General features: G+C 38.3%; 1 protein-coding gene across 1 annotated transcript in view; it reads right to left on the bottom strand.

Annotated features, from left to right (window-relative positions):
• The window catches only part of KHDRBS2 (KH RNA binding domain containing, signal transduction associated 2), a gene marked incomplete at its 5' end in the record, with an annotated part of 348053 nt that overhangs the window by 174117 nt on the left and 149116 nt on the right, over positions 1-24820 (bottom strand). The gene's annotated exons all lie outside the window — the stretch shown is intronic.

The raw sequence follows: 24820 nt of genomic DNA, 5'->3' as shown, positions 1-24820 counted from the left end.
CTGCCAGAATATCCAAGAGTAATAGAAGAAAAACCTGAAGTAGGAATTGTGTAGATCGCAGAGATAAATTTCATAAACACAATACATGGAACTTACATTGTACCAAATACAGTGATGAAAAGAAACAATGGGTACTTGAAGAACAATAACAGAATTGCAGTGGATTTCATACCTGACAAGAATTTACAAATAAAAGCATAGTGCAGAGTACAGACAAAGATGATAGTCACAGCAGTATTGTTAAAGAAGCATTATTCATAAGATCAATGGACAATACAACAGAAGAAAATTAATGAGCATGCAGTTTCACAAATGCAAACCAATTAATTTTTAATCTGCACATAAATGCAAAAGCCATGATGTCTGCAATGCTGATATTAGTAGAAGTAATAAGTGAACTCTACAGAAACAAGTAAATCAGAATAGATACAATTTCTCAGTGGTACCTGTTTCAGAGTTTAAAAGTGCTCAGATCCTAGGTCCTGATAGTGTTCACTGAAGAAATAGAGAAGTAAACTGAGGAACAGTGTCGTGGTTCCGCTCAAGTGGGCAGCCGAGCTCCACCACAGCCGCTCTCTCACTCCCCCTCCTCAAAGAGGAATGGGGAGAAAATATGTGAAAAGGGCTCAGGGAATTTGAGATAAGGATGATAGTTAGTAGAAGTAACGGGCAAAAATATGTGCAGGATGATTGTTAGAAATGTACAAGTTGTGAAGAATTTAAGAAAGCAGTAACTGTGAGATGTTAGTGTGGTGAAGGGACGAGGGGTGGTGTGTGTGTAAAATGTCCACCTTGTTGGTGCTGTGATGATGTTACAATAATTTTGGTGTGGTGAATTCTTTTTCTTTTTGATGTAAGTGAAGTTTGTGAAGGTTGTTGTGATAATTGTAAAGTGAGAGTATGTTGTGAGTAGTCTTAAATATGCTTTTAACAGAGGCGAGGGGTGGAATGTAGTGGGTTTACGTGGCAAGGTTTTGGTAGCAGGGAGCCATAGGGGTGGTTTCTGTGAGAAAGATCTAGAAGCTGCCCCATGTTTGGGAAGGGCCCCATTGTTTTCCAGATCCGAGCCAATAAGCGATGTTGTTTTGCGCTTCTGTGAGAGCATATTTAAGACAGGGAAAAAACGCTGCGACACACAGCAGCCGGGAGAGTCAAGGGAGTGAGAGAACAGCCTTGCACATGCCAAGGTCAGTGTAGAGGGAGGGGGAGAGGTGCTCCAGGCGCTGGAGCAGAAGTCCCCTGCGGCCTGTGGTGAGGACCATGGTGAAGCAGGATGTCCCCCTGCAGCCCATGGAGTACCACGGTGGAGCAGGGTTCCACGCTGCAGCCCGTGGAGGAGACCACGGTGGAGCAGGTGGTCCTGCACCGACGGAGGCTGCCGCCTGTGGAAGACCCCTGCCGGAGCAGATTCCGGGCTGGACCTGTAGCCCGTGGAGAGGAGACCACGCAGGAGCAGGTGACCTGGCAGGAGCTGCTGCCCGTAGGGGAGCCAGGTTGGAGCAGTTTTCTCCTGAGGGATGGACCCCGTGGTACGGACCCATATCTGGAGCAGTTCTGGAAGAGCTGCTGCCTGTGGGAAGCCCACGCTGGATCAGTTCATCAAGGACTGTATCCCGTGGGTGGGACTCCACAGCACAGGGGACGAGAGTGACCGAGAAGGAGCGGCAGAGAAGAAGTGCTGTAGACTGACCATAACCCCCATTCCCCTGTTCCCCTGCGCCGCTCGGGGGGAGGAGGTGGAAGAGGGTGGATGGGAGGGAAGGTGCTTTTGGTTTGCTTTTTCCTTTGTTTTCCCACTTCTCTCGCTTGTTAGTAATAGGCAATAAATCTTACTATCTCCTTATGCCGAGTCTGTTTTGCCCGTTACAATAATTACTGCGTGATTTTCTCGTCCTTATCTCAGTCCTTGAGCCCTTTTCACATATTTTCTCCCCATTTCTCTTTGAGGAGGGGGAGTGAGAGAGCAGCTGTGGTGGAGCTCGGCTGCCCACTCGAGCGGAACCACGACAGTCTTTTTTGGATGGTAGCAGAGGATGGTTTCGATCCATCGACCTCTGGGTTATGGGCCCAGCACACTTCTGCTGCGCCACTCTGCTTGTGTGGGCTCCTCTCCAATGGGGCCCTTCCCAAACATGGGGCAGCTTCTAGATCTTTCTCACAGAAACCACCCCTATGGCTCCCTGCTACCAAAACCTTGCCACGTAAACCCACTACAAACAGTCTGAGAATCGAAGTGAATCTGAGAACAGGGAAAGGCCTGAGCAGAGTATAAAGTGAAGCTAAGAGCTTACCCATCCCTTGATTCTTAGTTTTGGAGGAATTATTCTCACTCCAGGAAGAAGAATAAAGATGACGGATACATGAGTAGGGTTCACACAACAGAGCTAAGAGAGTGGGTATACTCCAGTCACATCACAGCACCTGCAGTCAGCCACACACATCCCATAATTAAATGGGTACATATAAAAGAAGATTGCTTACAACAGAGGAAAATTTAGAAGATACATATGACAACAATTATTTTTCTATTCTTGATGCATCATTAAAATTCTAATAGTTACTTTGGTGAAATGGAGCAGAGATTTGTGTACATTCAGTACTGCCTTTGGCAAATGGGCTCTTTAATTCAGGAGTGCTTTATTTCTCAATACATTTCATAATGAAATACAACATCTTAATGGCAAAGAGGTACATAGTTGACAAGGACGACAAAGACAAATCAGTAGAAGAATGTGATGACAACATGCCCATTGTATCACTACTGAGGTCTGAACACCTGTGGTGAATGAACAAAAATCATAAATTCTGTGCAAAGGAAATGAAAGCTAAGAGAAAGGCTAACACGTTAGTGATACATGCCAAAACCAAGGCTACACCCAGTGACTACTGTGACCAACAAGATATGATATATCTATAAATTACATGTCAGAAAGCTGCTAGTAGAGAGATCACAAACCTACAGATGTACCTATGCTTGTACAAAACTGAGCAAAAGCTGAAACAAAATATGTAAGAATCACCTGGTCATTAGCCAATAGCTGCTAGAATTAAATTAGATCAAGATGTTCAATGAACACAACCAAAGAATTTGAATAAAAAGTTTGAAAAGACCATGCAGGAAATTGAAGATCCTCAAGAAATGCACAATTACCATATCTAAAGATGCTTCCTACAAAGATTTACGTTCATCTTAATAGTTACAATCACAACCCAGGGGCCCACTGCATTCAGGGTGGATTCAGCTTCAGGAAGAAGACTTGGTCTTAATTAATGAGAGTACAAAATGTCATGTTTTTACTTATGGGAGGCTAATTATCAATTTGTTAAATCCAAGCTACAAAGTAGATTGTTTGAATTCCTACCAACCCATAACATTCTTGCTGTGAGCAAATAAATACCTTTTATTTTTTGTCTTCGTAGAGTTGTAAAAGTCTAAACAAAGAATTATTAGAACTGTAGCCCCATACTAATGCTTGCAGCTGAAATTACATGGAGGTAAAATTACATATACACAAACTTTCTGGTGCCTAACACATTTTCTGGTGTTATGCACACCTTCCTCTACTCCTGAAGGTCCTCAGATTCAGCTAGGTGTCGAGGATGGGGGGCATAACTGTGAGTTGGCAGCATCTCAAGTCCTTTGCTGCATGATACATATTGCTGATGGTGATAATTTCTTCCTTCTCTCTTCAGAATGCACTGGGGATAATTTTAAGATCTGTGAACATGCTAAATAAATTGTTCTTTCTCCATTGTTCTGCAACTCTGCATTCTGTCCAAATTCACGATATATGGTAAGTTTTATATATGTTTTACATTTTTTTCTTTGATCTCTTTGTTACTTATAAAATGATTTTATCCAGCTCCCAAGATCGTGTTTTGTTGTTGTTGTTGTTGTTTTTCCCCTGTTATAAATGTCTGATTTTCAACCTACATACACTCCTGGAAGTGGCCCACTGGTTTCAGATGCACTTACTAGTTCAAGGAAGCAAACTTAAGTCCTGCATTATGCATGACTATCTGAGGGTTTAAAATATCATTTGGGCTCTACTACAGACTGAATTGTGACTGCTAAACCTCCTGCTGGTGACTGAGGTTCAGCACAAAGTGACCAACATTAATGAGCACAGACTGTGTTTTCAAGCTCTACCATCACTTAAGGAAGGAGTCTCACTATGATACAGGATTTTATTCAACTACATCAGGCTGGTGATAGCCAAGTGCCAAACCAACACATTCAAAAGTATAAATACAGTTATTTAATGATTAAAACAAAACAAAACCACCACCACCACCACCAACAACAAAGGACTAAAGATATGCTGCAATGGCAGATGGCATTGTAAGAACTTTAAAAGCTTATTGTATTTGTCAAAAATAATGAGCCTGTGGCACAAAAGAAAAAGATCCTTTGAGTAAAGCAGGCATAGATTTGTTTACACTGCTTGAAGAAAACATATTTTCTTTTCCTTTCTCACTTTCCTGAAATCATTTTATTACTTCTATTACACCTTTCTAGCTCTATTTTATTGTGTATGAAGACAAGTTATCTTGCTTTTTATAAATTTTAATTCCATTTTTAGAGAAAGTGAATAGTCACCTTAAAGTAATACTACTGTTACAGACACTAGAAAGTTCTTCTGATGTTTTAGATAATTCAACAAGCTAGCTTATGATAAATTATCGTCTTCTTGACATCTTGAAATGCAGGTTACCTGCATTTATGTTAAGAATTATGAAGGTTCTATATATCCACAACAATAGTAGAGTTTTAATATTTATAATTTTTATTTTCCAGGAAACATTCATCCTGATCTCTGTGAAGCAGTGCTCTCAAAGGCTCTCCAAAAGACTGTCTAACCAAAATATATTGCCATTTCAAATATTCAAACAGGATAATTTAAATTAAATATCTATATCCTCTCTTTTTATCTTTTTGTTTTGTTTCGTTTTGTTGTTATTTATTATAATTTCTATTGGTCCTATTAGAATGCTTTTTTAAAAATTATTATTATTATTATTATTATTATTATTATTATTATTATTATTATTATTATTATTATTATTATTATTTCCTTAAGGGAATATATAGACAAAATATTTATATCTTTACATTTGCAAAAAACATTCTGTCTTTAAGTATGGGAATCTAAGTGAAAATAAATGTTTTGAAGTTGTCAAAGTTCTCAGTTAAGTCTCTTGCAACACATTATATTATATTGCCAAACTGAAATACAACTCCAGCTCTATAGTAATCAAGTGCTTTACAAAGAGCTTCTTTTTGGTCACATGAAGGAAATAGTAGAAAGTATATTCCTACCATATAGAAAGTCCTGCTGGGAAAAATCTATGCCTAATCTATTTTATGTAAAACCAAAATTAAAAACTTTTACTATATTTCCAAGGGGCTAATTAGAAGAGAGCTACTGTGTGCTCTTACCTATGACTGTGAAGGAAACTTAAATTTCTCTTGGGGAATTCATTTATTCATATATTTCAAGTCAATAGATGATGAAAGAATTAATTACACACCTAAAGGTAAACTACCTGCTTAACCATATATCTGATGAAGGATGCTTTCTGAAATATAGGATAACAGAATAAATCCACTGAAGTACAAATGCATTACTTTGGTGATATTGTCAGTGCCTATATAAATAGATATTCCAAGCCTTTCCTGATCTAACTGCATAACCTACCCACTCAGCTTACATCTACAAAAGAATTTAAAAGCCCAGGATTTAGGCATGATTTTGATCCTAAACCTCAGATTTTGGCCATCTGAATTCCTCTTCAGTTGCTTCTTAGCCCTGAGATCTATAGATGCCAGTGTTGTCAACAGCAATATTCCTCAGATACAGAAGTATCTAACCAGCAGTGTCTCATTAGGGTGAAGGAAATCTCATACTTATTTCATGCTTAAGCTTCTTTGGGATTCATAAACCAGTGAGGGGCTGAATGAGATGGATGCCCTGAGTACACTCCAACTGAATAAAGTAGTGGTGCTGCTGCCCTTTACATTAATGAGACAGCAGTTGGAGTGCTCATCAAGTTACGCAGTATGAAAGTTAGGAGATCGGTGTTCATTTTAGGGAATTTGTTAGATGAGTCCCACAAGAACCATTCTGGGACATGTTCTGTTAAACTATTCATAAGTAATCTAGAAAATGAGTTGAACAGTAATAAAAATTCGCTAGTGCTAAGAAACAGCTCTAGCTGTGCACTTTATAAAAGACTTTAGATATGTTATTTCTAGAGAAAGATCTTGGAGAAATTACAGACTGTTTTCCAGAAATAATTGGTTCAATGATAAATAACAATTAAAAAGACATCCTCTACTAGGTAGTTTAAGAAAAGAAAAGAAATGAAACAGCAAACAGGATTATGACACTGTTATTCTGTCTCGTTTGGAAATATGGATGCATCTAGCTGGGTGTAATGTGTTGTACACTTGAAGAATAAAATCACTTCCAACTCTAAACTGTTTTGTCCTACAATCTTTGTAATTGCTTGCTGATGTATTATGTGTATATATATATATATTTTATTAAAGAATACCTATAGCATAGATGTACGTACATTTAGGCAGTGTCAAATATGGAAATGATTTCTAATAATGTTTCTCACTATGCTGCACATTTTGTTTAAAAGATGCTGTTACTAATTAGTATTCAAATGAGCTCAATGTAGCATTACAAGTGCTTCATCTAGAAAGCAATGCAACACTTCAGCCATTCTGATTGCTCATTATAATCATAGCTGAGAGATTGCAGAGGAGAGCTATTTACAGCTACTTCCAGTTGCAAATTCAGGGATCACAATTGTTGCAAGGCATGCAGAGAAGTGACTGCCACCTTTGCTCCCTCATGTCCTCACCTGAAGCTAGACTTTTTGAATGATAATGTTGTTCAGTCACTGACCAACCCTTTGAAGCTCAGCTGGGAAGCCTGCACAAGAAGAACTGATCATCCTTTCTACCTGTTCAAAGCTTTTTCTAGTGAGTTCCCACTGTTGAGCAAGCTTACAGGTTGACACTTTGTACCATGAATATAACAGTACTGCGATGCAGGGAAGATCCTTCCCTAAACACTCGGAAAGATGGAGTCCCTGCTTTTTATTGTGTACATAGAAACTTTGTGGCTTTTGTGTCTGTATGTGTGTGGTGGATGCAGCATAAACGTTCGATATGTATGGTGCTTTTGCTGACATGCAGTATTTATGTAGGGGTGGAATGCACAAGGGAAGGGACCTCTCCCTGGTTGCAATAGTAGCCTAAGTAGGGGAACAGGTTCCCAGCTGTTTAAAGGCCTGGTTGATATTAGAAAGTTTATTTTCTTGAAACTTGTCTGATTGCCAATAATTATTTATGAACATCTGCCCCTTGATAAACCACAATTTTGGAAATAGAAAGTAGCAAAAGGATTTGAGGATCCTACCACCAAGTATAGAAATAGACAAGTATTTTCTATATCTCCGTGATTATCATGCAATGATGCTGAAAGTACATTGGTGCTGCGTACTCACATTGGTGGAGGGAAACAGAACCTTGTGGTGTAAAGGAGGAAAAGGAAGTTCATAAACAATGGACAGATATTGTGGCAACAAGTCAGAATGAAATGTTTCAATATCTGAAATTACTCCAAAAACATACTAACTTCTGAAAAAAAGTACTTCGAATAACAGATAAATCAAACACCTGAACTGTCAACCAGTGGCTCAATCACTTTTTATGATTTGCAATTTTAATGTCATGCAAATAAGACATTTCATCTCACATGTCATAGTTACACATGACTTTGCAGGTTTCACTTGCTTTTTCTTTTCTTGGGGTGTGTAATGACCTATTTCAATGGCAAAATTAGTTTTTTCTCTATTACCCCCAAAATCTAACTACTCACATTACATTAATTTAGACAGATAAATTTTAGTCACAATACAAGTTCTTGGATGATTTCTCACTAAAGTGTCACAAGTAGTTAACAGATGAGTCTGTTATAGTAATATTATTTATATCATGATTTTATGTCTGACAGTTACTGAATGCAAATAAAATTGCTTGCAAATAGATTCTTGGTCATCTCAGATATGATGGTGATTCTGCTCTGTAAAGATGGAAGAACGCATTTTCTAATCTTCTCATAATGGAAAATTGTAAGGATATTAGTTCAATATAAGTTGTAAATGAGTCTGACTAAAAACCCTGAATTTTTTAATGAGCAGTGATTATAGCAATCCTAATACTAATTCACTAGAAGGCTCATTTTCATGAAAAGTGTAGAGTACTCAGATGATGGAAAATTCAGGTAACATCCAACTCCTTGGCTATGTAGTTTGAACCTGACCTGAACTCTGAACCACAAGATATTGACTTGAGAATGTAACACTTTTGGAGAACCAGTAAAGTCAGAATTACTTCTGACAAATTTGTTATTTTAAGATAACTTGTCCAAGGGACAAGATGATGGTAATGTCAGGGTGGGGTCACAGTCTGTGACTGCAACAGGAACTCCAGTATTATTCACTGCAATTTTTTAGAACTAATTATTTACCTAATGTATTAGTTTATGTGGCAAGATTTGGGTAGCAGGGTGGGTGAGGAGGGCTGCAAGGGTGGCCTCTGTGTGTAGAGCCCAGCAGCTGCCCCGCGTCAGATCAGAGCCAGCTTCGGACGGCTCCAAAGGGACCCACTGCTGGCCAGAGATGAGCCAATAAGCAATGTTGTTTATACCTCTGAGAGAGCAGATTGAAGAAAGGGAATGAAACCTGCTGCACAATAGGAGCTGGGAGAATGACAAGTGAGAACCAGCCCTGCAGACCCCAAGGTCGGTGCAGCAGGAGGGCAGGAGGTGCTCCAGGAATGCAGCAGAAATTCCCCTGCGGCCTGTGGAGAGGCCCCTGGTGGAGCGGGCTGTCCCCCTGCAGCCCATGGGTCCCACAAGGAAAAGATCTCCATGCTGCTGCCCATGGAGGAGCCCCCGATGGAGCAGGTGGATGTGGCTTGGAGGAGGCTGTGGCCCATGGAGAGCCCCCACAGGAACAGGTCTCAGGCAGGAACTGCAGCCTGTGGAGAAGAGCCCACACAGGAGCAGGGGATCTGGGGGGAGCTGCAGCCTACATGTGGGGGCAGTTTGCCCCTGACAGATGGACCCCGTGGTACCAAGCCATGTGGGAGCAGTTCCTGAAGAGCTGCTGTCTGTGGGCAGCCCCCGCAGGATCAGTTCGGGAAGGACAGCATCCCATGGGAGAGACCCCACGTGGAGCGGGGGCAGAGAGTGACTGTGAAGGAGTGGTGGAGGCAAGGCATTAGGTACTGACATAAGAACCCCCATTTCCCATTCCCCAGTGCTGCTTGGGGGGAGGAGGTGGAAGAAGGTGGAAGGGAGGAAGGTGTTTTTAGTTTGCTTTTAGTTTTTCACTGCTGTAGTCTGCCAGCAACAGGCAGCAAATTACATTAATCTCCCTATGCTGAGTCTGTTTTGCCTATGACAGTAACTGGTGAGTGATCTCCCTGTCTTTACCTCAAACCATGAGCTTTTTCTCATTGTATTTTCTCTCTTTGTACTTCTGAGGAGAGTGACTGAGAGAGCAGCATTATGATGCTGAGCTGCCCATTGGTGCACAAACAAAGTTAAGATCAAGGCTGTTGCATCCTCACTGGAAGGCAAAGTGACCTCTTTGGCAAGGTACACACACAAAAAAATCCCACCACAGTATCTTGACTTTCATCATCCTTTCACAGACTGTCCCAGTAATGAGAGGAGACTGCACTGAGCAGAAAGTCCTGAGTGACAGCTTTCAGAAGCTGTACTAAAAGCTGTGTGAGTTCAATTTCCTTTGGAGAAATGTCATTTCACAGCTATTCATTTGTTCTGTTCAGGATACATTCATGATGCTGGCTGCAAATACTGTCTGCTATCAGTTTTTGGACTGAAAGGCAGAGAAAGGAATAGAAAGTACCCTGGTGGGTGACAAAGGCTTTTCTCTGGGAAGTCCAACATTGTGTTATGTTATTCCTTAGGTCTCCAAAGGAAACATCAAATGTGCATTCACTTGAGAGGAGTTTACCCATGACTGAGGAGGTCACTGATACTGAACTGGCCTGGCCAAAATGCCTGTGACTAAGTGCAGACATGGTATCTCTCCTTTAAACTCCCAGAGCACTGTTCCTGCTACCTTCTCAAGAGCACTCTTACTGGGTCCAAATCAGAATGGTCCGCCATAAACATATCAAACAAACATAAAATTGTAACAGTAACATAATTGCAAAATTCTGTTTAAAGCAGTTCACTCTACTCCAGAAAAGGTTAAGTATCAGCAATCTTCAAAGAGTCAGCTAATTTTATGGCACTAAAAATTAATATTCATTTTGTACTTAAGTTTTATCAGCCAGATCATCCTTGGCAATTTAAAGCTTCCTCCAAACCCCTTTATACTCTCAGATTTATGCTATAAGACATAACCGTGTGCACAGGCTTTGGGCATCGCAAAACTTTCATTATACGGTAGCCATATCTCAGATAATCATGAAATATGCAGATCACATTAATCAATTACAGTCAATTCTGCTTAATGTCACCATCAGTTTACCACAAAATTTCCTTCTATTAAAAGCATTTTCCCAGGAAACACCATAACCTGCCTCTGGCTGAAAATGAAGCACTGCATTTGTTTTCCAGTTCCTTAGTGCTTTAGCACCTGTTGTCTCCCTTGTTCCTCATTTTCAATACCAGTACAAATGAATGTAAAATAAAATTGAACAGCAGCCCTGTTTATGACAGACTTTCGCCATAGCTTTGAGGCAAAAGATGAAGCTGTTTTTATTGTTGTATGAGCATCCTCAAATGTTGTGACTGATAGTAAATGCTGAAAAAGCCACATTTCTCTTCCCTTCAACTTTTCTCTTTTAAATTGGCAAGCAGTTAAAATAAAATATAAATCCTAAATTGGGTATATGTGCACCACAGGGGCTTTGGCTCCTAACAAATTTAGCTCCTTTTGCTACATTTTCCACCTGATTTTATTTATTTATTTATTTATTTATTTATTTATTTATTTATTTATTTATTTATTTATTAGAAGTGTGCAAAGAAAGATTGTCTCAAGTTCTCTGAGGATACAATTACATTTCACCAGACTGTGTTCAACCCCAAGCCTTCATTTTTTTGACTTTCTGGACTTGATACAAAGGGACAAATCTGAAAAGATGGTTACAGGATAGCTGAACAATTATTTCAACTCCTTGAGTAAGATTCATTTAGCATAACTTAGGCATCTAAAGGCTAGATTTTTAAGCCAAAACTAGCCATGTGGAGCTCTTGATGGGAAGAAACAGACACTTTCATGAGTGAGTCATCTCAAGCTGAGCTAGTTGTTTAAGCTGATTTGATCTGTGGAGGTGACTGTTGATGAATGAGTATCCAGGTCACACATTAAGGAACCGAGTATAGTTGAGATAAGATCTTGCTCTGGGAGTTTAGGTGAATAAGTTGGTTTAGGAATCTAAGTATCTTTTTAGACCTGCCAAAATGATACTAATAAAGAAGTAACTAAAACACAATTGACATCACTAATATATATAAAGGTCTGGTATGGTTCAGATTCTTTTATGAAAATTATCACAGAATCACAGACTGGTTGAGGTGGGAAGGGGCCTCTGAAGGCCATCTGGTCTAACCACCTGCTGAAGCAGGGACACCCAGAGCAGGGTGCCCAGGACATGCTTTTGTCCAGATAGCTTTTGAATATCTCCAAAGAGGAGACTCCACACCCTCCCTGGGCAACCTGTGCCAGTGCTCAGTCACCCACACAGTGCAGAAGGGCTTCCTGGTGTTCAGACAGCACCTCCTGTGTTCCAGTTTGTGCCCACTGCCTCTTGTCCTAGCACTGGGCACCACTGAAAAGAACCTGGCTCCACCACCTTTGCAGCCTCCCTTCAAACCAGAGCAACAACAACAACAAACAAAACAACAACAACAACAACAACAAACAGTGCCATGTTAGACAAATTTAAGGACTGCTAGGTATCAATTTTGAAGCTAGGTGAAGTATTATAGACAGAATTTTAGCTATTCTGGAAAATGTTAACAGAATCAGCATGAATGTGGAGAGCTGTATGCCTCATTTTTCTCCTTCAAACACATATTTAGGTGTTAACTGTTTTTATCAGGCAAACTGGATGAAAATTGAACTATTTTACAAGTGACCTAGCTATTACACTGCTAGTGCTACCAAGGGAAAACAATAAGGTGAAAACCTAAACAATCAGACAAATGCTTGTTGAGATGTTACTATTACCAGCTTGAAACATATTTTTTTCTGCTGTGCAGTGTAACCCCAATTTTTATTCTACTCAGTGATTTCAAAAGCAACACTGGACAACAGATTACTGTTTGTTTTAAGATGAATCATATATCTAATTATGAGAAATTCCATTTGTTTTATTTTCATTTTACCTAAGTTACAGATGTTTTTGACAGTGGTGAAGTTTTCCAGCAGAAAAAGCCACATGGTATTCAGGCTTTGACCTTTCTTCTGGAATCTGTGGGAACATTACTGCAAGAAATAGCTGATTAATTGAAATTCTCTTTACCAATTATATACTTTCAACACTACTACATTTGTCACACAAGGACAGGTTTGCCACTCTATGCCTGGCCATTCTGAACAACTGCACAGCTGCAGTCATTATATCACTTCAAGTCCCTAAAATGCACAGAGCAGTCTAAAAAATAGGTGGCTAACATTCCTATCCAGTAATTAGAGCATGCCATCTTTTCCATGAACATTTCTCCTTGACCCCCTGGCCATGCTCGGGGATTTCTGCCTTCTTTGTTTCACCCACCTATGGGTCTTGCCCTGTCCCTCCATCCCTTAGTTCTTGCTAGAATCCCTGCACACCACATCACTGCTGGTGCTGCTGTGCCTCCAGCTCCTTGGCATTCCCTTTATCTACATTCTCACTGGGAGCACTTTACCAGCTGGGGACATATATATCATGACTCTAACAGAAAGGAAAGAAATCTTTCTTCCTTTGTATGTAAAGCTCTCTTCAAATTATTATTATTAATTATTATTATTATTATTAATTATTATTGTTATTCTTAAAATGTTACTATTAGCATATTTCACGGTAGCTCTCTCAACCACATCCTGCCAGGGAATTTCTATGTTAGAAATTTCAAGTTGCAAAGATAAATGCCTGCCTTCCCCTGTTATCGGCACCACCCCAGAACTGAGGCTGGTAAGATGCCTGCAAGAAAGGCTGTGGTGCATGAGGTGCAACTGAGCAACACTCCCTGGGGAATAGGGTCCTTGAGAATCCACTCCCCCAGCTCCTCTGCATGAGCCTGTAATTTCTTTTCTTGCTGGCTTTCAGCTTTTCTAACAGTGTCTCCTCAGAAACACAGAGGCTATCAAGTGAAGAAACTTGCCATGTTTTCTGTAGAGGCAGGACATCTGGTTCTTCTGTGTCTGGAGAAACGGATTTTTCTCCTCTTTCATTCCTACAGTGCAAATTTATCCAACTAAGTGTTATTATCACATATGATGATAATACAGGAATGAATAGTGTGCAGGGAAAATAGGTCCTTTTTTTTTTTCTCTTCTCTTCTCTTCTCTTCTCTTCTCTTCTCTTCTCTTCTCTTCTCTTCTCTTCTCTTCTCTTCTCTTCTCTTCTCTTCTCTTCTCTTCTCTTCTCTTCTCTTCTCTTCTCTTCTCTTCTCTTCTCTTCTCTTCTCTTCTCTTCTCTTCTCTTCCTTTTTTTCTGATTATGCAGGTACTGAGAGATGAGCAGCTGTATAGATGTTTGCATTTTTAGGAATGCAGTGGGTTTATCTGCAAAGTTCACAAAGAGTCCCATGTCAGTTGATTGAAAGACCTGTAACTTCAAGGAGGTCCAGTGTGCTTACTTCTTCCTCACCTTGTAAAGTCACACTAACAACAGTGTGGAAAGATATAAGAGGTAAAGAAACCATGACTATTGAGTAAATTTTTAAAGAAATTAATGTGTAGCCAGATAATATTGTTGCTACTGCCACATAAAGTATTGTATGTTACTGCATTACGTGTTTTTGAAAAAAAAAAAAAAAAAAAAGAAAGAATAATATGGAGGCTGAGTTAACACTACCACCAGTAGGGTGAAACGGAGAAGCAGACAGGCTGGCTTCCAAACCCAGTCTGTCCAGCACAAGTTTAACTACTGCAGCTCTCTGAGATTCCGCAGAGCCAAAGGAAACCTTTGGAGTACACTCAGATGTGATGGCTAGGTTTAGCTTTAAGTTTTAATTTTATTTATGAACATACGGGACTTGGGTGGATGTAATGATACAAAGTGCTATGCATTAACCTTAAATCTGAAGGATTTTCCTTTGTTTTATAACGTCCCTCCAAAAGAATATAAAATAGACAAATATAAACTGCCAACACTGTCCAAAAAAAACCAAAACCCACATTTTTGAGCATCATTTACTTCTAGACCAGAGCACAAAAGATCAGTGCAGAAGCAATGTCCAAGTTGAAATAAACTCACGTTTGCCAATACAAGAGGCTTGTGACTGCTGACTAGTTTTGTAATCTATCCATGCCAAATCTTCTGAGCCAGCCACCCACTGTTTCTATCACTTTTTGAATCTAAGCACAGCATGCAAGTGTTTTAATTCAGACTCAGTTGTCTGCACTGTAAAATCAAAATATTCTGGTTTTGGATTTCAAAACCTGCACATTCTAAGTTTTAAACGTTGTTTTGTCAACACTACAGAATCTGAATATATCTATGAAAAGTTTTAGGCACAGCAGTCTCCATTTCCAGTATAATTCATTGAAATGCTCATCTAAATAGTATGTTTCTCTCTCTCTCTCTCTCTCTCTCTTTTTTTTTTTTTTTTTTTTCCCAATGGACTGATCATTTTATTTTGTTGTTGTTGTCTTTTCTTTTTTTTTTTTTCCTTTTTTTTTTTTTTTTTAATTTCCATTCATTTCCTTCTACCCTAATGGGACAAAAATATTTGAAGACATAGACTTTTGGGAATCTTTTTATCTGCTTCCCAGGTGTGTTCATAAAGTGGTGACTTGAAAACAGAATCCTTCTGTTCCCTACTCATAGAGATTCAGCTTTTATTTTCAAAAGAAAGAGATGGAGACTTTGGGGTAGAAGGAAAATATGCAGTGAAGAGTATGCAGTAATGAAGGCAGACAATCATAGCTGTTTAAAGATCCTTCTCTGTTTTGGCAAGTGTTGCACTTAGTTTTGTGTAAACTACCTAAATGCTTGTTTGAGTAATATCTTCCATTAATCTTTAAGATCTTTGTTGTTGATTTTCTGCTACCAGTGGATTGGCAAAGAGATGTGACTGTGTTCTGTGTAATAATGGTGGTTTCAGAGGGCAGTACCAGATTTTCTACCAAATTTTTTTCCTTTTTTTTTTTTTTTTTTTTTTTTTGTCTTTTGAGGTGGTAACTGCAGCTAATTCACTGTTGCTTGATATGAGAATTAACTCAGGTGTACTCCAGTTTCTGACAAACTGAAAAACTTAAAGACATTGATCAAGTACAACTGTCAGTTTGAGCAACATTGTTCTGCTGACAGTTGGCTGTTTCCATGCAGGCAGCTTGGTGGCCACATAAGTAGTCCAGCAGAACCCCCATGGCGTTTTTGGAGAACTAGCTGGGGATCAAAATACCAAGCAACAGATGAGGAACTGAGCCATCAGTAAATAATGCCAATAAAACTCTGTGGAACAGCTAGAAAAGTTGTCCAGCAACATATGGTCTGTGCTGGATAAAGCTTATACTTGTCTGTGATTGTATCTTTCATCTGTGGCTATTGGATCTGATGGGCATGCTCTTTTGGACTAAATAATTTTTAGTTTGTATTTACTTTAGCACTTTATTTAATTTATTTATCACATATTTACTTTAAATAAAGAATGAAAAGAAAGAAAATGGAGAAAGAAAATGGAGAAAGGCTATTTGTATCTTCTTGTAAAAGAAACATACAGAGAGGTCTATATTATCTAACTCAGAAACACCTGTAACAAGGTCTAGAAGCAGTAGAAGAGTTCTCATTGCTGTCAGTGCAATGCTAGACTTAACAAGACGAGTTTAAGGAGTAGCCAGGGAATATCCATAAAAGGTTATGGTTCCGCTTCAAAAAGTTGACTTTCTCATTACTTTAAAAAGCTTGCAATGCTTTTTAGAATGATTTTCTATTTGAATAAGCTTTTCTGCCCTTTGTAGTCTAGAATAGTTCCACTGAACATGATGTCATGGGTCTTCATAAATCTGTAACTATGCTTGACAGCTAAACCTATACACTTGCCTTTGTGCTTTTCATCTGAAAAATCATGTTTTAAGCTCTGGTGTCATTAAGGTTGTCATGACTTCAAAATGAAAGGCAAGGATACAATGAGCCCAATGTCTCAATGAACAGTTCAGGCTGCATTCTCATGCATTGGTTGGCTTTGGAAGCCACCTGAAATCACTAGGAACAAACAAACTTATTTTCATAGTGACCAGAACCCATAACTCATCCTTCCAAGAGTGACTTTTTCAAAGAAAATGGTCACAGGCACTATCAGTGTTGCTCTCTTTTCTCCCATTACAAGATTAAAGCATCCTTTCTTTCAAAGTGACCCAAAATAAGAAAAAAAAAATCCTCCTCACTTTGCAAAGCTCTTCAAACATGTCCTTATAGTTCCTGGCTACATCGCTCTTCTGAAAATACGCAACTGTGAGTTCATCTGCCACAGTCAAATTACATAGAATCATAGAATCATAGAATCATAGAATATCCTGAGTTGGAAGGGACCCTTAAGGATCATCAAGTCCAACTCTTGACACCGCACAGGTCTACCCAAAAGTTCAGACCATGTGACTAAGTGCACAGTCCAATCTCTTCTTAAATTCAGACAGGCTCGGTGCAGTGACCACTTCCCTGGGGAGCCTTCTCCCAATCCAAGCTTTCCCAAAGCTTTCCCAAAAAAAAAGCTTTCCCAAAGCTTTCCCAAAGGCCACTGCTCTGTTCATTCAATAGGGTACTTATTCCTCCAAAGATAGTTCAGCATCTAAATCTGAACTGGATAAAAGAAAGTATTAGTTGTGGAACCTTGAATCTGACATGAGTTCATACATTTTAGTGTGCACACTGTTGTCTTCTGGCTTTAGGCACAGAACCAGGTCCCATCTATTCTTTTCTGAGAATGGAAAAATACAATACAGATTAGTTTATCTTAATTTTCCTTTGGAGGCCTGTGCTGCCTTCTCCATTAATTACACACAAACCTCAGGCTCCTGAATGAAGTGCCCTCAATCACCCTGCTCTGACTAGATGACTACTTTTCAAAAAATAAACCAGGATATGCTCCTGAAAGCAAGCACTCTGAAAATGGATTTATATTGTCACTACCAATTTAGCCCATCTGGGGGAAGAGAGTGAGATTAAGGAGCAAGCAGAAAGTGGCTTCGTTAGAACCATTCAGGCAATTGGCAACATCTACTCTGTGGCCATGAATTGGATATGAATTAGTAAAAATGTTTTAGATAGCAAATGATAAAAGAATTACATTTCAGGTTCTACCACAGCTTGAATTGCTTTCATTTTGAATATACCAGTCTTGCTAAGTTTTAATTAAATGAAAAAGATCTGTAAACCAAAAAGATCTAAATACAGAGGCAACAGAGAGAAATCAGAAAGCCCAGAAGCAAAATGTGTTATATCCTCTGCATTATTCACAGTTATAGCCGCCGCAGGGTTCAGAATCACAATGTTTAATGTATTAATGCTCTCCTAGCCAGTCCTTGAAAGCATTTGTACAAACTATCACAGGACTAAAAGGACTTATGCAACGCTTTATGAGGCTTACATAGATAAGGTGAGTACATTTTTTTTCTCACCCAAATCCCTCTTTTCCCTTTCATAGGTATTACATCTCTGAAAACATATCTACAAAATGAACCCAGCACAGAAGTAAAACTGGAAAATATGATTGTCAGTACTCAACTGGAAAAGATACATGTTTTATTAAATATATTAACATGTTTTTGATCTTATTTTGAATTTCTCTATCTATTGTTTCTATATAAGTTATACTGTATTAAATATATACTTGTATATATATATTTACACTCTCTCTTTTATTTTTCCTGGTATAAGCACTTATTCTTTTTATTATATCTTTATATCCACACATGTTATGTGTGCATAACTGTTTTTATAATCTGGCTTTATGTTTCTAAACCAAACGATAAATGAAAAGAAATGCTCATTTGACTCTTTATTGTGAAGTTTGATTGTTGCGTGGTGAGACTTACTGAATACAAATCATTCTTGAAAACATCTACTGCAGCCAATGGATGAGTTTAGGATTCAAACTGGAATAGGTACAAAGGAAATTGACTGGAATGCTGGGATGCTCAGAACTGTGACTCTATTTTAGAAGAGGAAATTAAAATAGCTTGGGCTTTGTTGCCTAGCCAAAGCCAACACTTAGAAGGGACATATGTTCTGTCTCGAAAAAGAAAAAGAAAAAAAAAAGAAAAAAAAGAAAAAAAAAAAAAAAAGAAAAGAAAAGAAAAAAGAAAGGAAAAGGAAAAGAAAAAGGTAAACATTAAGGAAGGAAAATAAAATTCAGGGACTAAATTTCTAACTGTCAGACAGCATTTTGTCTGGAGACAGCCTTCAGATGCCAGTAATGGGAGCAAAACTCTTACAATGAGTTTACTCATGCCATTAAAATGGATCAGTGATATTGCAGAGCACAAGCAGCAAGTCCTTTTCTACAGCAGCAAAGTGTGATCTTCTGAGACAGAGTTGTGTTAGTCTTAACTTCAGCCTTCTTTGGGTTATCACTTAAGAACTAAACATATGCTGAGGCTTCAGTGATGTCCTGTAATATTCACATATTCTGTTGCGTACCAAGACAGCCATACTGTATGGACTTTCAGGCTATTCCCAGTATGGACTTTCAGGCTAATGCATGAGATGGCTACTGTATGCTTTTTTTTTTTTTTTTGTACAAGCAGTGCATTTCCAGGGTGCTTGCAATCATAGCTTGATTATTATTATTGACGTGTACTTTTTAAGTATGAAATGTCTTTATTAGGAAAAAAAATAATGTCAGACATATTAATTTGTTTTGCATTTTTCCAAAATATTTGTATTTTTATTTCCTGCTGTATTAGTATTTTGTCCAAACTATAAGAAAGATATATATAAATTGCTAAAAATGTCTTTACCCTGCAATTTCCCATCTGCTTGAAGGAAAGAGAAAAATGGATTCTGTTGCAGCAATAATATCAATACAATGGAGTAAAAACAGAGAATGAGAAATTCTAGTCAGACTTTATAGTTTTTATATTTAATGTTAATAATAGAAGTGAATTTTAAGTACTGCACCAAAATGTACTTAACATATACACACAGATACAGCTATTTAATAATTCATCAATACAGGATCACATATGCTTGGGATTCCTTGGTCACCCTCTCCTTCTCCTATAACTGAATCCCTTATCTCCAGCAAGCCTGGTCCCGCGTCAGAGCACTGAGGTTTACTCTGACTTCAGGCATGCCACAATGACAAAACCCCTGCACATGTACTGTTGAATTTGTTGAATTGCAATTCTGCACCCATTATTTTGCTAGTGAATTTTTTAGATGTTCATTGTGGTTTTCTGTGTTTCTTTTTAAGTAAAGCTGGCATTAAAGAATGACTCTTTTAATTAGAAGATTATAGTAATTACTATATCATTAAGATTAACTATAATACTCTTATTTTATGTAGCACACCAATATGTATGAAATAAAAATGAGTTAAGCTACAACGAGCCTACTTCTGTAACCTACAAGATTATTCAAGGTTATTGCCCTTCATGACTCTTTAGACCAAGAAAATTCCCTTGTGGGAGTAAGGTTGTACAATACTAACACTAACGAAAAACAAAGTGTTGATTTCTTTTGCAGAATGGAATAATGACAAGTTTATGCTTAGTCACTATTATAGTCACATATAGTCACTTATGCTTAGTTGTTAGCCCTTCTCTATTTTCAGCATGAAACAAAACAATGGAAATTGATATGATTTTCAAGTGGATTAGAGCAGGACATCACAGTATTATGCTGCCATATAAGCCAGAAATCACACTATGTGATTTTTTTTTTTTTTTCATGGTATTTTTACATACATTAAATATACCCATAGTGAGAAAATAAATAATGAAAACAAAAAACAAACAAACAAAAAAATCAAAACAAAACAACAACAACAACAAAACAGAATATGGTTTGCCTAATACTATTTTGTTCATTTAGAGGATTTAACATGTTACCTATATAGACATATCATTCATTTAATCTTTGCTTAGTTTTGCAAGGAATGATCTCAAAACCTAGCCTGCTTACAGGGTGAAAAGTTGGTCTTAAAATTATGTTATGTTATTATGGTCTTTTCAAACTATGTTAGTTTTAAAAAGGAAATAATCCAGCCATGTAATTTTGCGACTAATTTTAGTTAATCTTTCTCCAATCAACACAATGAGAAATTACACATTGGCAGCCAGAACTTGAAATAGCAGGAACCAAAACACTCAAGTGCCTCTAACTTTCATTTCAACTTTCACAAAAAGATGACCAATCAGAAAAATACAGCAGGAGTTTTAAAACATTGAATATGAACAGAGCATACTTTCTCCTACTTTATTTTTTCTGATTTAATCATTCTTAACTATCAAAGTAATTCTGTACTCACAGTCTGTTCCTGCATATGCATTTCCTCAGACAGTGAATTATTCATAATACAGACAGTCTGTTATTCATAATACTGTTCTGTATTATATTTTTAAAAATATATTTCATTATATTTATATGTGGATGCATTCAATTTTCCTAATTTCCTTTGGTGTGCTAATGAATGTGATGTGAAAACTATGTGCTCATCTATTTCTTGCTTGACTTCACTTCAATTACTATAAAAGTGACTGTCTTAAGACTTTTTTTAAGACTTTTTTTTTTTTTTTTTTTTAAGAAAGACACTTTTTTTACCTACAGAAGACCGAAGAACAGGAGTATTGTAAGCTCAGCTGTGACATAAACTCCTTTTGTGGTCCTGCACTAGTTACTCACTAATGGGTGATGGATTTAGTCAACCTGAACACAGAACACACCATAAGCTGCTTCAGTACAGGAACAGTCTCAAAAAGCACTTGGTCTCAGAGCTAACTTCTGAGATTCAATTTCATTCCCTATTTTCCATCCCAAGAAGGAAATGCTTTGATGCTATGCTCCAGCAACAGCAAGGTGCTACACCTGCGGTGTCAATTCAGCTGAGCATCACCCAGGGGGACGCTCCCTCCCAGGGGAAGGGCCCCTGCCAGGGCTGGTAGCATGCTCCAGCTAAGGATGCCGCTCTGTCTTGTGGCCAAATACATATGAGCCAATGAGTTTGTTAATGTCATTTTTCCTCATTAGTTTTCATCATTTTTCTGACTACAAAGGAATGGGGTGGAAGGTTCGGAAAGAAAATGAGGGGTACGGAGGGTCATTTCAAATCTGTATAGTTATGAAGAAAATTTTAAATGTTTAAATAGTAGCAAAGCTATATATTTTCCCCACATTTGCCATTTTAAGATTTCCTTCTTTGGAAAGAAAAACTTTATGATTATCTCTAACTGGTTCTATAACAGTAGCAGAAACTTGTACACAAGAAGTATACTTCTTTAAAAACAAATAAATTGGATACAAAGTTTTCAAATTTGCAGTACCATGAGGAGATGTAATTGGCCCTTTATCTGTCACAGTTTTTAACAAAGGGTTCTTTCAACTTGGAACAGAGGAACAATAATTCTGTAATGTGCTAGTAAACCAGTAAACTGCAAAATATCCAAAGATATATTGCATTTTTATAGAGAATGACAGTTTTAAGAAGTATCTGTGTACTACCTTGGAATGCAGGCATTGAGCTGAATTTCAGCAACAAAAAAGAGTCAGTAGAACTCTTTATAGAGCACTATTACAAAAACCTCAGCAAAAATCATCCTAACCAAAACATTTTTAATAATGAGGGACAAAACATCAGGAAAAAAAAGAAAACAAACAGATTTGGAACTAGAATACTTAATACTGTAATTAAATATATTTAATAGTAAACAACCTAGAGGGAACAGAAGCATTAATATCTCCTTCTTTTAATTTTGAAAATTAACACTGCTTTCAGTTAGAGGCAGCACTAATATAAATGCAATGACAATTTACTTCATAAGCCACATTAACATTGTTTAAAAGGCATTAAGCCAGCATCTCACTAAATGTCTTGAACAAATAATAGGATTTCAGCACTGCAGTACACAGTGGTATAATGTACAATAAAGTATATTGTTATGCATCACTGCAAACTTCCAGCATACACCAGCAATATAACCTGAACAACAAAAACAATCAAGATCTTTCTCATCTGAAAGTAATTTAAAAATAATGTGAAAGAAAAATAGCAACATGAATAGGAACACTATTTATCCTTTTTTTATTCTGACAATGCTCAGAGCTCTCATTTGGATTAAAAGCGAAGGGTGCGGTGCTAAGAATGGTCTAATTAGTGTAGACTCTAATGAATATGTACAACTTTAAGTGTCCAAGCATACCTTTGAAGTCCATAGATGGACTTGCATTTATAAAGTACAGAAAATCATCTCGAGAAATAGAAAGAAGTGAAGGAAGATTCCTAACTATTGTATTACTTCACAGATTCAGAAATCCTTCAGTAACCAAAATACAGAAGAAAAACAAAAACAGGCCAAAGCATTCACCATATGCCAAAAATTTAACCCTGTCCACTTTCATCTTTCTGACTACAGCTTTCTGTCAGTAGGACTACTTTTTCTCAAATACCAATAGTTTTCTATATTTGGTGTAAAAATTCATCATACTGGAACAAAGCTTGCAGGTGAGGATAATGTGTGGAAGATTAATAGAGATGACAGGCTACCATCCTTAGGGGAAAGAAAATTGCTGTTGCACAGTCTGTTTTTTGTTAAAAGGTAATGGGAAAATTTTCTGCTTGTGTGTGGTGAAATAGAACACAGGTACTTTTAAAAAGCACACACTGCCTAAGAATATTTCATAATGCTTACACATTTCATCTTTAAATAACACAAAATGAACCACAGCATCTGTCCTAGGTGGGACTGCCTCCAGTAAGGACAAATGTTCATCTCAGGAGAGCTTTCAATTTTGGTTAGGCCTGAGAACAGTCTGTGGGGCAAAAACCAGTAAGAAAAATGGCCAAGAGCAGAAAAGCAGGCAAGCACTGGGAAATACAGAATGACAAAGAACACTGGTAGCATCTTTCAACACATGTTGTATATGCCAAAGTGTCAGAGATGGGCCCTAATGCTTTCCAACAGACTATGATTATTCTTTAGGTCATAGATGCATTAGGATTATGCATGCTTGTTTCTTTAAAAAAAAAATGTTTCCTACAAAATATTTTATTAGCAGACAGATATGTGATTCTATGATTCTATGTGATTTATTAAAGATCTGTATTTGATAGTGTAAACAAGCAAGTTTCTATATAATGACGTAGATGCTGGGTACTACTGGGTATGGCCTGGGTAAGGGAAGCTTTTTTTCCAGAGGTTAAAAGGAGAAAAGGTGACCATTGACAGCTTATTTGAAAGATAAAAGTAGTTCATTGAATAGCTGAATGCAACAAAATCTTTGCACTGAAAATCAATGAAATAGAGTAATCCTAATATGTTAGTTATTGATCTTACTAGTATGTTAGTTATTGATCCTCTAACAGTAAATTATGTGTTTAAATGTAAATTCTCTTCAGAGTCTTACCTTCTGGATCTGAAGAGAGATGAGTTCCCATTTTGCTCAGGATTATGACACCAGCACATCCCACAGAATCTGCCAGGTCCAGCTGGAGGTCTGGCAGTGAAGGTACCTACCCCTTGTGAGATGCTGCCTGCTCCAAGGAGGTAGAAGGAGCAGCCAGCAGCTGCAGGTGATGGACAACTGCCCTCTCAAATAACTGTGCATTTTCTTTACTCCTGCATTAAGCAATATAGTCCATTGGAGAGACAAACTGGAAGGGACAGCTAGGAAAATAAGTATCAGCATTACCACAGTATCATCCACCATAGCACTGATCCTCTCTAGACTTCAAAAACACTTCAAAGGCCACTTCTGTCCTTCATTCTCCGTTATTCTTCTCATTTGAATGCACAGAATTGTGCCTTAGGGTCAAAGAAGGGAAGAACTGTGCTACTGAGGAGGAGTCCCATGTCCTTTGCACAGCTGGCGTGTCCCTCACGGCGGTCACTGGATATCTCCAGCTCTCCCACAAGAAATGGATGTGAAATGAAGCAGACAGCCCCAGTCCAATTCCCATGTCGTGTCCTGTCCTGTCCTGGCTGAGGTCAGGGCTTGGGCTGAGGTCAACTGTATGAAGTTCAACAAAGCCAAGTGCTGGGTCCTGCACCTGGGGTGCAACAACCCCAAGCGGAGCTACAGGCTGCGAGGTGAGTGGTCGGAAAGCTGCCTGGCAGAGAAGGACCTGGGAGTATTGGTTGATAGTTGGCTGAATATGAGCCAGCAGTGTGCTCATGTGGCCAAGAAGGCCAACAGCATCCTGGCCTGTATAAGAAGCAGTGTGGCCAGCAGGTCTAGGGAAGTGATTGTCCCCCTGTACTCGTCTCTGGTGAGGCCACACCTCGACTATTGTGTTCAGTTTTGCCCCCCACCCCCCCCCCACAAGAAGGACATTGAGGTGCTTGAGAGAGTCCACAGAAGCATGATGAAGCTGGTGAGGGGTCTGGAGAACAA

The sequence above is a fragment of the Aythya marila genome (assembly GCF_965140915.1).
Source record: "Aythya marila genome assembly, chromosome: 3".
NCBI lineage: Eukaryota > Metazoa > Chordata > Aves > Anseriformes > Anatidae > Aythya > Aythya marila.
Note: the sequence above shows the minus strand (reverse complement) of the source record. Positions and strands in the feature narration are given on the sequence as shown.